The 16,292-nt window shown below is 40.6% G+C and overlaps 1 long non-coding RNA gene across 1 annotated transcript in view; it reads right to left on the bottom strand.

The window, feature by feature from the left end:
* Positions 1-2,675: 2,675 nt before the first annotated feature.
* Positions 2,676-16,292, bottom strand: part of LOC119890682 — a 39,852-nt gene continuing 26,235 nt past the window's right edge. The window contains exons 3-5 of the long non-coding RNA XR_005442277.1: positions 10,830-10,936; positions 6,652-6,881; positions 2,676-6,489 (exon numbers count right to left, since the gene is read on the bottom strand). This is a non-coding gene — a long non-coding RNA (uncharacterized LOC119890682). The remainder of the gene's footprint in view (positions 6,490-6,651; positions 6,882-10,829; positions 10,937-16,292) is intronic.

The following is a 16,292-nucleotide window of genomic DNA, read 5'->3' on the forward strand; positions in this document are numbered from 1 at the left end:
ATTAAAGGAATACAAAATATGTTTCTGTGTTTATATGGACACGTGCCTTCTCTGTCCTCCACGTTCATTCTTCTTTTATTTTCTTCTTTTAGCAGCCTTGAGTTGCAGCTGCCTATCCTCTGGAATACATCTTAGTGTCAGTTATCGACAAGTGACTAATTAGCTGTGGGCCTGTAAGATTTTCCTTCAGCTGCAGTGGGAAGAGTATTAAACATGCATGATCAATATGCTGTCTAATGCCCGGCTATCATCTGTTGCTATCTGTTCAAACTATTGGACTAGTCAGAATCAGGGAAGGGGAAATTAGTTCTCTGCGTTTAACACATCCTATTTAGGAGCAGTGGGCTGCCATCGTATGCTGCCCGGGGAGCGGTTCGGGGTTCAGGGCCTTGCACAGGAGACACCTTTGGCATAGGGTCGTGCTGGACTCGATCTGGAGACCCACCACTTTCCAAGCCAAGTCCTAACAGACTGAGCTAACACAGCCCCACTCAATCATACACTGATTAATAATTTTATCCAAATCGCTAACAGCACTTGATGTATTTTTAGTGAATGTCATAAGAACTTATCATGGGATATTTATAAAAATTAAGATCAACTGTTACTAAAGTCATTATTTAAGTATTTCTAGATAAACGGTAGGGGGGGTAATATCTAAAAATGGAAACCCAAATCCTCATCTAGTGCTCGGACCACTATCTTACAAACAACTTAAATCTTTTAATTTGACTGAGGCTCCGTTGCCGTGTATGAAGAAGACAGCTTCTTATTTACTACTGTTCCACCTCAACCCCAACTAGCCGCAGGCTAAATAAGAAAAGACAGCGATTCTATGCACAGGTGCCATGTTGTCTCATCTCACATCACATCATGTGCCACCCCTGTTTATCCCAGCAAAAGTACCGGGCCTTTAACACAGATGAATTATGAAGTGACTACAAGACTTCTTAATTACCCCATCCACCCAGTCTGAATAATGCAGGATTCTGCTTACAACCATGTTAGCACGCATAGCATGCAATAGTTAACATAACTGCTTAACACAGCCCTGGGCTCCCATGAAATGGTGTGTATTTCAGGATTAAACTCATTAGTGATGTGTCTGCATGTGTGAGTACACCGATGTGTATGCTTCCATTGACTATGGCGTGTGGCGCTTGCTAAATGCAGCCATTCAGGAAAGAGACATGTGACAGTGGACATGTTTACCCTCTGGCACTTGTCTCTGGTTCATCAGGCGTGAGAAGGCAGGGAGCTTTGGAAGCATCTGCTGGAAAAAGTGGAGTGCGGTGAGGCAAAAGACATACACAAATACAGAGACACTAGCACATACTTGCACAGGAATGACTGAGTCTATGAATGCGAAAATATAATTATGCTGCTTGAACAGTGAATTTATCTGCTCTGCAATGAAAGACATGAGACAATGATAGATACACAGAGCTTGGCCTTCATGTTCCCACAGCAAAGCCGTTCTGGGCTGCTGGTTCATGCACAGACAGACGAAAACCTGTTTGGTGTACAGCTTGCTAAAAATGCTAAGAAGCAGTAGTAAGTATTAGTATGTAGCAAAGTTGAAGTTGGCTACACTCAGCTGTCAAACATTTTGTAAATATCTACGCATTTGCATCAAGTTTGTATCTGGGAATTTGTACTGCCACAGCATTCTCCTAGTTGACATATAGCAACTGGGCAAGAGTATTCTGGAGTCTGAGTCTAATTTGCTCTCTCTTGACTCCTTTCTGTTGTCAGATCAGTGGGGGTCCTTAGTTCTGCTGATGTTCAGCGCAGCTTCTTCTTAAACCATTTAACAGCATACTATCAACTGGGAAAATGAGTAAGTCTATAACCTAGGAATTAATTGTGATGTCCTCCTACCTAGTAAAAGTGTCTTGAAATTGTTCAAATACAATACAAAAAAATTGATAACAAAAAAATCATTTAAATGAGTTTAGATGCATCTTCAGCTAAGAATAAAGACTTCTGAGCTTTCTATGTGATGAGATGAGCCAGTAGTCCAAAGCTGTACTGGTCTCAAATTTTCTTTTCTTTGCTTTACCAGTCCAAAAAATTAAAGTTTTATAACAATGACTGATGTATGAATTAAATTTATTTATTTTACGTGATTAACTTTTTTATTAGGAAACATTTGAAAAATTAATTCAACATGTTAAGCAATCTCCCTACACTTTTTAGCACAGCACACAACTTATTATGTATATACGCAGATTCAAGCTGAGTGCCAGCCGGATGAGCCGTTTTGGTCTCTTGTTTTTCATATTGATTGATTGGAAGCTTACACAAGTCTCTTAGGTGGGCCACGAGTACACAATTGTCTTGCACAACAGCACAAGTGTGGCTAATAATATAATCACAATTATTCTGTTCCATATTGTGATAAATGATGATATAACTATCCTAACCATTTTAAAGCATATAAACATGTTGTATGGAGAGAAAAAACATTTTAAATTGTAAAATGTTTTTAAGCACACCAGACCAGAATCCTTGGAATACCTACTCAAAACCAGCTACAGACAGATTGGCTGCTAAGACAACGCAGATGAGAGTGTGTGTGTGTGTATGTGTGTGTGTAAGAGAGAGAGTATCAGCACACACACATAGTTAACGCAAAGAAAAACAATGAGTGCCTTAACGAAGCAAATCCATCATTTCAGCAGAGTGTTGGCTTTATTAAAGTTGGGAAATTCCAGATTCTGTGAACACACAGTGAAACATTCATATACACAACTATCAGGTCAACAACTACCAGGTGACTCATATCATACTCATACCTTGCTCAAACAAATCACCCTGACATAACACAATAACTCAAAATGGAATAAGAGCAATTATCATCAGCACAGGATTTTTAACAACAGTGCTTTTACATAGGGTGGCTCCATTATACGTAGATGTATTTATGGACAGACCCATTTGTGTCTCTGATTTCAGATGCTGTTACCCAGAATGCTAAAACCGTCATGCGGGTGGAACAAGATTGCCACTTTTATGGGAACATCTTGTGCTGAAATAAATCCTCACCTACTAATGTGTGCTATGCAGTGAAGGGGTGCAATGAATGTGAAGGGAGCTTTCATTGAGGGTAACAATCTAGCATTGCTTCTCATGTATGCCTTACCTTCAAAACACAATCACACTGTACCATCATATGTACAATATGTTACAACATGTGCTGCTACTATGCTTCACACTCCACCTAGCCCATAAATATTGAAGCATGATGCCTGATCAACAACAACAGCATCAACACAACCACAGTGTTCTTACAATTTCATCAGTAGTATTATAATACTAATAAATGAATGAAAATGAATACAAATGAATATAAAAGATAAACACTCTCTTATTAAACCTCATTGTCTTTATTGCTGTCCCAACATTCTGAAAAAGTTGAGGTCAAACAGTGGAGGTTTCTCTGCACACATACACTGCGGTAATTTTGCTCCCAAAGGTCAGTTAATAAAGTAGTTTTAGTTTTAATTCTAGCAGTACTAATAAAACAGTTCTCAGTACAGGAAGTAATGTGAAAATGCTGCTGCTAAGTTTTAAGGTTAAATTTGGAATTAATTTTTTTTTTTTTTTTTTTTTTACAAAAGGACACTCACTACCTCACACATGGATAAATAATTGGGTGCCTTGTCCTGTCCTTGTACGCTTTCTTAAGTATGGACGTTACTTGATCCTTTCAGATGGAACAAAAGGTAGTTCATTCCTTAACAGCTCCTTTTAACTACTGCTCAATATTCACAAGTTACTGAATAAAATGTAATGTGAATTTCAAGAAAATAATTCATTTTATTCAACCAAGGGTACTATCAGTTAAAAGGGTATCACTTTAATACAACTTCAAAAAGCTGTATAATACTGTCAGTATGTTCTCTTCGGCTCAGCCCACCAGACCAAAAATGTGTCTGCACGTTGGCTTGAATTGGGATCTTCAAAAATGTCAGAAAACACCTTGATGATTATGGTACAGCTTAATGATATAGACACTGAACTACAGGAACCCTAGATACTGTATAAATTAGCAGGTGGGTTATAAGCAGCCAACTTTCATTCAGTCCTCCATTATAACGGTCCTGTGCCAGTTAGTTACATAATGTAGGTACCTCGCCTCGATGCAGGTGGCATCTATGAGACACACAAACAATGAGAAAACAGTTCCAGTGATACCTGCAAATGCACCACAGCATTTGTCAACATTAGCTACTTTAATATCTTTTGTGTTTGATTATTTCCTATTTTCCCTTTTTGACAGTGCTGCTTTGAATGGCAATGACATTTGTTTAACTGACACAAAAAGGAGTCAGTCCGTACCATGTGCAGAGAAACTTGTTTCACCATGTCATAAGAAATGATGGTCTTACTCAAGATAATTAATATTATGAGTTTAATGTTTTAGTTTAAGTGCTGTTTTATAGGCACACTGTAGCGAATCGATTTTTGTGAGACATACTGAATACTTTTTTCTGTTAAGAAAATAATACATTGGTCTTGACCTTCAAAAATGTTTGAATTGCTTAGGTCTACTTCTTCTTTGGAAACTCGCTGTTTTAGGCAACTCTTATTGCCAAATCTTGGTCATTACTACTTTGATCAAGCATACAGTACATGACATTATAAAACAAGGACAAAGCATATGCACACATACACAAACTGCAAGCACACACACATAAACCATATACAAACCCACACATGTACAAATCTAAAGCTTATTTCCTCATCCACTGTCAACTTAAACTAATATAAATTTGAAAGGCCAATGACAAAATAAGCAGCAGTAGATGTCTCACAATTTCAAAAGTATAAACTGAAGGTAGATTTAAGATAAACTGAATTTAAAGAATGATATAATGATATTAAATTAAATGTAGTCCTCAGCTACCATGACTTTTAAAGGAGGAGTATGGTGAGAATATAATGATGGCCTTCATTGTTTCAGCTAATTTATTGATTTCTCTTTTTGTATTTGTATTTATTTTGTATTTAGTCTTCCTCATTCTTTTAGATGATTTGTGAACTGGTTTAGCAGCATAACGCTTATCTTGTAATCTTAATCCTACTTATTCCCCTTCAAGTGTCAGTATCCTTACCCCTTGTTTCACCCCTTGACCTGGGCCCATAGCCAGAATCATCTTATACCCTACAATGTTCATTAAACATGGCTTTATTTTTTTATCTGTTATTTGCATTTTATTTCTGTATTGTTTTATCTTATTGTGCGTCTTCTATTTAGTATCATCATTACTAATGTTATTAAGAGGGCTGTAACTAAAATATAAAAGCACTTACTGCAAACCATTGGTGCTATCCCTTGAACACAAACATGTGCTCAAGGGATAGCAATGTTTTAACTCGTGTTTACCACAGGAAATAAGGCCATATGTAACTTTCATTCACATACAAAAACGTATATCAGGAGAACCAATTTGTGCAATCATCACAACGTGAATGTGAAATTTTCGATGCATATTAAGATACAGCATTCAAGTACAAATGTTCCCCATTTAAAGGAGTCATTCATTAGAGATAATGAAAGGTCTATGCGGTGTAATAAGGTGCCAGTTGAATGCTAATTCCAGAAAATAAATGCTTGCATGAATACCATGCATACAGAAAATTAATCTTGGCAATTTCACAGCGTCAGTGTACAAATGGAAAAACATGTGAATACAAATGCAAATCGAGAACCTTGACGACATAAAATAGCATTGGATAATGATAATGACATTCTAATTCAGAACGGTCCAAGGCGTAATTAGCAACACCGACCAGGAAGTGCGAGGGAGAAAGAACCAGAGCGGAAAGGTAAAATTACAGAAGGCTGGAGAAGGGTCGGTATTTCCATGAGATGGTCCTCTTTCCTGCTTCCAATCCAAAGTCCTGACACAGCAATAGAGAAGGTGACACTCCACTTATTTAAGCATGTGCATGTCTGTGTGTTGAAGAAAGGAGAGACACATCATGCTGACTTACATAATGCAATCTCTGTCTCTTTCTTCTTCTCATCAGCACACTTGCCCTTACATACACACACACACACACACACACACACACACACACACACACACTCGTGTATACTATACACGTCTGCTGCTATACAATCACTGTCCAACAAGGAAGGAACAGATGCCCCTTCAGGCTCAGGGGGAGGCGGGCACACTCACTGTGTTTGTGTGCAATGGGACAGTCTTGGCACAAACACCTTTCTACAATCACAAGCTCGGCAGTGTCCAAATGTGAGGAATCACAGAAAGAGTGCATTCCGACTTCCAGCACAGAGGCAGTTGATGCAAAAACATGATGACATGAAGTCTTGAATTTCTATGACAACAGGCCCAGAGGACAAATTCAAAAGAAAAAAAACAAGATTTTTTTTAGTAAACATTCATGTCCTCAATGACATGGAGTGCAGTGGTGGAAGTCTTTACTCCAACGCAGTCCCCGGTGGATTTTTTTTCTCTGGAACAATGAAGAATTGTCTCTTTAGCCTCAGATCAAGTATGCAAAGCAGGCCAATCATCATAAACAAGTCAAAATAGAATAATTGCAGCAAACAATCCTGCTGGGGAATGAGAAGCCCGAACAACTGGTGTGTAATTTACATTACATATCAGGATGTACCTGGTCCTGGTCTCCCTGGATACAACCTGGATGCTCTGTGCTGGGCTGGGCTGAGTAGTGGCATTCCCAGGGTACTGGTAGAGACTGACTGGAGCCCACACACGCATGCCTTCAGATACAGCCTCTCTCTCCTCCTGTGTTTCTCTCTCCTCTCCATCCCACCCAGCATTCGGCTGCCCTCATCGAACTGAGTCATGAGGAAATCCTCCACAGGAGGAAAAATCTGCCAGCTCCAATGACAGGGGGAAAAAAATCTGAAAAGCGGGCATCAAAGAAAAGGCAAAGAGCGCAGAACCAACGCTCTGGCAACAAGACAAAAAGAAAAGTCAGAAATCGCTGTAGCTCCGCCCAGTCGAAATTTTCAGTCTTTGTTTTGTGTCTCTCATTTTATTTAGTTTCGCAGTTGTTTCAGAGAATTAGCATCTGCTACTGAGCCTTTGTAGAGGGATTTATGTGCCCCCTTACACATTTCTCCCATACCACCCATCCCCGCCCCTTGCCTGCCTCCTTATCTCTCATCAGTCTGCCAGACAAGTTTTTCCCACCCAGCCATAGTACCCAGCCAGCAACCCCTTTTTATGGGTGTGCTTGTTTAGTGTGGGTCTGGTCTGTGAGTGTGGTACATGTCGTGCCAGCTTGGATAGGAGGAGAGAGGAGGAGGAAAAAAACTCTTTGTAAGTTATGGGAACACTATGAGACAGACTCAGGCGCTCATAAATTATACGGTTCATTTGCATATTCCTGGCATAAGACATTATGCAAATAGTGGTCAATTTGCATAATGGATTCCCCTTGTTGCCTCAATTGCGCAGTTGCTGCTTTTTACTTAATAATGGAAAAGAGTGTGAAACAAAAAACCAACAGCCATATGAAGCCCTTTGCCACGACTTCCCTGAAACACGAGGCTGAGAAAGGACAAATTTTGTGTTCAGGTCGTCTCTAATTATACAGCCATAGAACTATCAAACGTTAAATGTGTACAGTACATACATATAGTGTACAGACATAAGAGAAAGATGATATGTAAGAATTTTAACAGCAATCACATGAACAACATGTCACACAGTATTCGCGAGCGTTCGTAAATTTCTCTCTCAATTAGTCTATTTTACCTCGACTATTAAAGCAAGCTTCAGCACTGCTAATTAACAGCAGTGTGCATACCCTCTTCAGAGGGAGGAGGTTTTATTAAATAATTTAACTATTTTTGTCTCCCGCTTTTAACCTTATCAGCTCCGTACCAAAGACCAGAAGAAAAATCTCAGAAGAAGAAAAAGCAGATGTGGCCAAGATAAGTATTTAATCAAATATGCACTACTGACTAAACAGCTAATGACAAGAAAGAGAAGATGATTACCACCCATATTAAATAACAATTATCTAGACAGACATTTATAAAAAATGTCCGAAGAGAGTGATTTGTTTATAACATATTCGTTACTTTCTCTTCCTTGTCCCACAAAAGTAACGGAAAAACAGACGGTCACCGTTTACAAGAACAAGATCGTGATACAATTAAAGACAATTACAGATACAGACAGTCAGAGAGAGAAAGGAGGAGTGTGAACAGCTGGAAAAGAGGTAGGGAGAGTAAAATTAGAAAAGTATTTACAGAATTGAAGGTGGTCAAAGGAGGACTTTGAATATTTATAAAATGCCAGGACAACATTGTGCAGCCGGATCAGCCAGCAAAACGTCAACTTCAATCAGCTACAGTCGGATAAGCAGGTTGGGATTCTTCACTGTGTACAGTGGCACAAACAGGCACAGCATACCCTAGTGTTGCTGCACTACACTAGGGCTGCTGGTTGGGGGTTGAAGCTCTCTCTTTCTCCATCCAGGACCAGTGAAGAGGAAGGGCAGAGCACAGCTAATGCCAGGCACCGAGGTTACACGGCAGGGCGGACAACAGCTAGCCAGCCAGCCTACTAGAGATGCTAGAAAAAAATCATCAGCTTTAAGAATCAATTAACCCAAATGTTAATTAATGTCAAGCTCATAGAAGAAAAAAGGGAGATGGAAGGAGGGTGTACTGGGCATGTGGAAGGAAAGCTAGGGAAAGGAGGAGGGTGGGTAAGCGAGGGACTGAGAGAGAAAGGGGATGGGCAAATAAGGGAAACAAGGAGCGAATGCGGTTTATGGCAGAGGGAAGTTGGCACAGTGCCATCCATTCAGTGGTAGCACCAAGGCGGACTACTGTTCGTTCTCTAAGGTAGGTGGTTAGATGTAGCCTGGGAGACAGAAGGGTCCTGTTGTCGTTTTGGTAGCGTCACATGCTTTGAGTTCTTCTCTTAGCTTTTTGTTTTTTTTGCAGATGGTGGGCTGTCTTAAAACAGTGAAGATACAGATCTTTAGACACACATTCATCCTTACATCAGTACCGCCATGGAGGACAAGTAAACATCTGATGTTGAAGACTTCAAGATGCAACCAACACCTGAATTTTGGGAGCTGCGACTAAGATGGATACTCGATGCTACATGGCACCATGATGGAAGTACATTGGTGGATATCCAGCACTCTAAAATACAGCAAAACTGTGTATCACATAAGATTTGAGACAGGAAGTGAATCCACAGTGATGGGAGCCGCATGCAAAGGACCGGTAAATAGAGGCAGCATCATAGAGATGGACATTCTAAAACAAAAACAACAGCAACTTTGGGCTGTTTTGTTGTTATAGCGATGACTAGAGGGTGTGGCGGTGGCACAAAAGGAAGCTCCTCCCACTTGCTCCTTCTCGCTCTCTCTCCAACCATCTGAGGCACAGCTCTCTGTGCCAGGCAGCCAGCCAGCCATCTGGGCAGGAGACGCCATGCCAACTCATTCATTAGCAGTAAAGGACGTACCCTTGGAACATACGGGCGATGACAAACGCCATTTCCATCGCACAATTGGCATTTATGGACTTGGGTAAAAGTGGTTTGGAGGATACCCAAGGAGCAATAATTTGGCACTTGTGGGTCTCAAGTGGTGTGCCAGCGGCAATGTGATGGCATCTGGCACGAAAACTGGCGAAGGACGAGGGAGATACAAGCCAAATCGACACAATCGGATACCCTTCGCGTATCCGTTGCCAGAAATAAAAGAGAAAAGAACAAACAGACATTACAGCAGTTGATTTGACTAATTAGAGCATCGTTTGCTTCATTAATTAGGGTGACACACTCAATCAAAGGAACGACTGAAATTATCAACAAAAGAATCCATTATGGGGATAAAACAGCAACAAAAAGCAAGATGAAGCAAGACAAAACCGGCGAACTGTTCAACTATTAGTACAGGGTGTGAAGCGAGTGCCTCTTTTTGTGCCAACTCCCTTTACCCTAGATTTTCCCCAGTGTAAACTGCGATTTCTTATTGCAGTGGTGGGCAGCCACACTGAATGTCTACAGTGCCTAAGCTGCTGCAACAGACGCTGCCAATCTGCCAATCACTTGTGTGCCTGCCTCCAAGAGGAGGAGGAGGGGGGAAGAATGGACCTGAGGGACTGTGCCTGAAGCTCAATAGCAGCTGTTTACAATGTCACAGACACAAAAGAGAGAAAAAATGCAAACATGAGGATGCATACTAATGACCTGCCAAAACAAATTCTAATCAGCGGACAGACAGGAATTAATTAACTTTTTTCCCTCTATTTGAACTTGTGCTGATCAAAATTAATCACGCATCCTGTTTTCCTCTACAAGATTTTTTTCGGTAACAGGGGAAACTTCTTGCAGCAGAAACACTTTAAACAGTCATAAAAAGACACATCTGCAGCAAGCCAAGCAATCGCAGGGAGGAATACGGGCATTTGTGTGATTCATCTATATTCACAGCAGTCATCATGGACTTGAATCCTATAGGTTCAATACAGTATCCAGCAGCATGAGCACCAAGTGGGAGAGGTGGCACTGACACAACAAAAACTCAGTGGAATGGGCACAGAAGGCACAGGAACAAGGAGGCAACCTGAGTTCAAGAGACACTGAGGGGGAGGTGCTGGCCTGCCTGCAACCAAACTGGGGGTAGTGAGGCCGTGGGAACTCATTACATCCTCCACACCCACTCCCCACATCTCCACGACTTGTTTGCCCCCTTCTTGCCAACCATCCAAAAGAAATGAACAAACTCCACCCTTTCAGGATTTTCCCTCCTGCGCTTAACTATCATAAACAGATGCAAGGCAGACTCACCAACTGGTTTGAGTTGCAGTTCGGGATACTCTCTGGATCCGGAGGAACGTTTTTGTGGTTCCTGTGAGGTCTGCTGGCATCGGGCACGGAGCCAAGGATGGGCATCGCTGCAAAGACACACAACGGAGGCTTTCATTAAGTTCATTTTCATTGTTAATATGCAGTCGGAATTAAAACAGTAATTAGCAACAGACGGATATCCATCCACTGACATCCAACAATTATTCTTGTCATTTTTTCCCTCCTGGATTTCTTTGGACAAGAGGCATGGTTGTGCAATATGTATAATTAAGGAAGTCATCCAAAGGGAGTGATTATGACATCTTTGTGCTTGCTACCCAACGTTGGCACTACCAATATGTCTGAATCTGGTTGTACCACCACTGAGGAAGGACCGCTTGAAAGATGGCATCTTTTTGGGCATCTCAAATGTGTTAATCGTGATTGCAACAAATATGATTAACAATGTAATTTGTAATTTGTGCCGTATTTTTCCATATTCGTCATGGCGAAATATGTGGATATTCTAATCTTTCGGAGCTAATGAACTTTGGATAATCACCCTTTTATATTAATTCCATGGGGGATGTTAATTGTGAAGCGTCTTCATTATACAAATGGATTACAAAAAAAAAAGAGGGCTTGCACGAGAGAGCAGAATGGAATGGGGGGTGGAGTGTGTGTGTGTGTGTGAAAGAGAGAGAGAGAGGGAAAGCAAGAACGGGGATATTTTTCTTCCTTCGTTATATGCCAGTAGTCAAATAATGCCACAGTACTCACAAACAAGCAGAGAAAAGCTCCTGCATTGCCAGTGATGTTCAAGTGCTCCCTGTTGGAAAACCTGGTTTCTTTGCTCTCTGCCTGCTCTCTAGAGCACCAACTCTCACATATGAAGACTGCCTTTCCTGTTTCTGGATCTTACAAAACTGGAGCGTGAAGAAACCGTCCTGGAATTTAATTTCCCTCAAATTGGATATTATTTGTGTTATTCAAATGATTAGTGCATAAGCAGCATTGATCTTCATTAGACTGGTGTTGTTGGCGCCCGGCCGAAGCGGAATGCAGAGGAGACAACAGACACTGTGGCGGGCACTGGCTAATGTCCTCTGTGCTTAATCATCCTACAGCGGGATGGTTTTATGCATATTTCATTTGCATATCATTAAATCGCTAAGGCATACAGGCAAATGGCAGCGGAGAGCGAGGGACTGGAAACAGAAAAGCATAAAATATAAAGAGAAAAAAAGCGACTCATTATGCGATGACAATCTTCAAAGCTGTGTGCCTGGTGTCTGGCAACCTGCCAATTCGCTTAATTCAACATTAATTAAAAAAAGTCAGAGAGCTCAACCTTTCCGACACAGATTAATTGAGCACCTTACATTTTGTGCAAGGAGCCATTTCACATACAGTGAATGTGTGTTCATGTAGAACTAATTGATGTTTGTGCATTTGTGAATGGAACAGAAATCAGATTACTATCGCGATTTCAGACTTTATGAAATATTTGCATGTAACCAGCTAAATCGTAATACAAAAAAATTGTTTGAATGAACAATTCATTGATAATGTCGTGAGAGATCAAGTAAGGGTTTAAAATGTTATACAAATAAGGGCAGAGCATTGCAGGTGACTGTTGGCAGCAGGTATGAGCCAGGCTGGATACAGACTAAGTGACTGGGAGACTGAGGACTAAAAACCTTGTTACTTGATGGGAATAATTCAGTTATTCTGCTGTTCTTTACCATAATGTTCCTACACAAGACAGCAAAAAAAATCTGCTTCACGTTATTCCTCACACAAACATACCCCAAAATAAACTCCACAGCCAAACCCCAACCCGATTCTCGCCTTAGACCGAGGCCCATTATATTTAGATTAATTAGTGATAAATGAATCCCCCCCCCCACACACACAATCAGGACATACGTGAGATTCAACATTTTTGCTATTGCACAAGAAAACACCACCATTTAGCATATAGGAGGATGTAGTTAATGAAGAGAAACACACTGTGACCCACTTTAAGCACTTTGAGAGTTCCAATGGATCGTTCCGCCTCCTTTTAAATCAATCTAATTTCAAGGTTTCTTAAGAAATCTTCCAAAGGAATCACTTCCCAAATTTTGATTAATATCACTTTCAATCAAACTGTTAAACATAAAGAATGGAGCAAAATTTTTAAATCACTTCGTAACTTAACAAAATCAGGTCTTATATAAAACAACACCCTCGTGAGGTACCACATTAACAGCACGGAAAACAACAATTCTGTGGGAAAATTTTACTCCACAGAGACCTGGGTATCTAATGGCAGATCCTTCCTTTTCCAGGCATCCTTGCTTAATTCTTCCCCTATGCAAGGCAAATCCCCCCGAAGCCAGAATATTCAAATGAAGTGAGCTTCACGCCTCACACAATTAGCCATGTTTAGTAATTTGAGAAATGACTGCCGCAGGTGCCAGGAGGAGGGGCAATACAGATGGCGAGCAGGCTGGCAGGGGAAACCCACTAAAGAGGGTGGGTATTAGGCTGGCGCTTTGTAACCATGGCACATGCAGATGTCGCTGTAGTTCTTCCAAAAGCTTCTACCACCCGAGTGGGAGGGAGGTAACGAGGAACTCGTTTGGCATCACACACCTCCACCATGCGTTTCTAAGGAGGAGCGTTAGTGTGCAAGACTGGTGGAGTGTGGGAAAGAGGCTGGCAGCCAGGGCCCGGGGAGCTGACGTGGGTGAGACCACAGTTAGGGGAGATCCCCGCCTGTATGAGGGAATGTAGATGCAAATAACCATGGTAAAGCATGGGACAGGTTAGGCAACATCAGTGAGGTGTCTGTGTAATTCTGAGCCTGTCATATGATGTAGACATTATGCAGAGTGGTGATATTAATATGCATGTGGGCCCTCTTTATTATGCAGCTCAGCATGAGGTAATATTACCAAGCTGTTCTGCCATGCTTTGGTTACTGTCTAAGAATGTTATCTCTCTCTGAACAAACACAGCCCTTATTTCCACAACCTCCTACAAAATCAATGTTTAATTATCGATCATATCCACACAGGTCAATTTGAAAAGGAAAGGTAGAATCTCAAGTGACAAGCTTAGTAGTGCAATGGATTACAAAACTCACGTTTGGGATTGTATCACGGTTTAAAGTCACAGATTGAATAATTTTTCACATCAGCAAAAAAGAGACATATATAACTTTATATACCATTTACTACTTAAGAACTAAAGAACACTTAAAGCAAGGAACTTGGTCTATGGTCTTAGATGAAAACAACAATTTATGATGTCCACTGTTTAAATAAAGTCTTTAAATAAAATATCCAAAACACAATTGTTAAGTGCAACATGAGGCATGATAGTAGACACCCTCTCGCTAGGAACTGAAGTGCTAGGCACAGCGTCAAAGATAAATAAGCAGTGGATCACCATCCACTGGAATCCTGCTTGCTGCCTTTAAGGATGCACCTCCTTGATGGTGTTGGAAAATGTCTTGCCTGTGTCCTTGTTGGCAAAGGTCTCCCCTAAAAGCTCCTTCAGGCTGACTTTGGGGAGGAGATACCTCTGAGTCTGTTCATGTCAGGTCTGTGGCTTGACCCTGCAGAAAAAAATACTTGATTCATTATTTATTGTCATAGAACTGTTGCTGCGGCAATGACATTTATTTTATTATTATTTTTTTTTTTAAATGATTTTAATAGCAATAACATAGACTAAGACTAAACTGCAGTACATTTAGTATTCACTCTTATAAATTGTTTCACCTCTTCAGTAGCCACAATCTCAGTGATGAGTTCCCTTTATGTTCTCTGGCGTAGGACAGGGTGTAGGTGAGATAGGGACGTCCTCTTCCACTTTCACGTCGTAATCGTCAGACAAGGTGATGATTTCTTTGATTTTTTTTCCCAAAGGTTTTGTTTGTCAATGCAGAGTATACAGCTGCCTGCTGGTCAGGTTAGCGCTCCAACATGTCATAAGTGGAGTTCCATCTTGTTGTAACGTCGTTTATGAGCGTACGCGGGAGGATTTCGTAGCGTGGCTACACACATTCACCTTCATCGTATTTTTAAACCCTTTGTGGCTTTATGTTTGCAGCGATAAACATCCCAAATAATTTTGTAATAGCTTTAGCCTGGTCTGGGGCTGCTTAAATGCAGGGTTGAGAAGTTGTCTCTTCTTGGCTCCCCTCATTGACACCTCAGGTTGATGTCGCGTCAAATGTGTTGCCTTGCTCGATGTATTGCCTTGATCGTATGGCTTTCGTTTTGCACAATGCCTGCATACCATAATGGTTTTGTCAAGGGCACAGAATTTAGTAGGGGACACGCCCCTACCAATATCCAGTGACTACGCAATTGTCCCTAGCAATCATTTTGATCCCAATAATTAAATATAATCACTCTTGTCTATCAGTGTCGAGTCAATGCCCTTCTAGGGATGGGTGTTGATACAAATTTGCATCTGCTATAAACACTGTGATACTTGAATCAGATAGCTGTTCTCAGTTTGTCTATTTACATTGTAACTATACCTATCAAATAAAGACATGTATTTTGTATACAAACAGTTAACAACTTTCATTCTCTACTACAAGTCCAATGCATTTTTTAAGTTCTGAAAGATTATATCCTCCTTCATATGCCTCACAGTGGTTTGGTCCGCTGCCTAGTTTTTTCCAACCCTTAGTGACTTTATTTCTAAAAATCTCCGACTGGGAGATGTTTTTAATGACCTCCCAACAGTAATACACTACATTTACTCATTTGGTAGACGCTTTTATCCAAAGCAACTTACATTTGAGGAACAACATACAAGGGTGGATACAAACTAAAAAACCTTGGGTTTTTTCCCCACCAACCTTCCATCATCATTATACTTTACAGGGGAGCTAAAATGCTCCCGTACTTGCGACTTATGTGATGCAGTCGAGGTTTTTCCAGTTCTTCTGCTCTTCCGCAAGCCTTGACTGTCTGCGATTCAACATTCCACGTTCACGCAAACAAACTGCTTTTTTAAATAAACAAATAAATCTTTAACAATACGGTCAATACATGATCAGTGTAATTTCATGGCTACTTTTACCCAAAGCATCATCAATGCATATATTCAACAGCAGACATGTTTTCTATCTGTGTCAACATCTGCACTTTATGACAATATACATGTACATATGTCTGTTTGTTGCTGTTAACTTAAGTTAATTGATATGAAGACATAATATATCTTTATGGTTGCACCAAAATTCAGCCTGACAGTCTGAATCTTTAGGGTCTTCATTAGAATTTAAAATAACGTCATGTGCAAAAATGAAATCTGCATTAGAAAATATCACCAGATGTCTCCACAATATACAGTACATTTAGGATACATGATTCAGACAGTTGTTCTGCCCCACCTCATTTCTTGTGCTAAGTCAGATCTATACCACGCTGGGTCAGAATAACCTCACCTAAG

This window comes from Micropterus salmoides, unplaced genomic scaffold (assembly GCF_014851395.1).
Source record: "Micropterus salmoides isolate LMB-PRFRI ecotype aquatic unplaced genomic scaffold, ASM1485139v1 Ms_hic_scaffold_6, whole genome shotgun sequence".
Classification (NCBI taxonomy): Eukaryota; Metazoa; Chordata; class Actinopteri; order Centrarchiformes; family Centrarchidae; genus Micropterus; species Micropterus salmoides.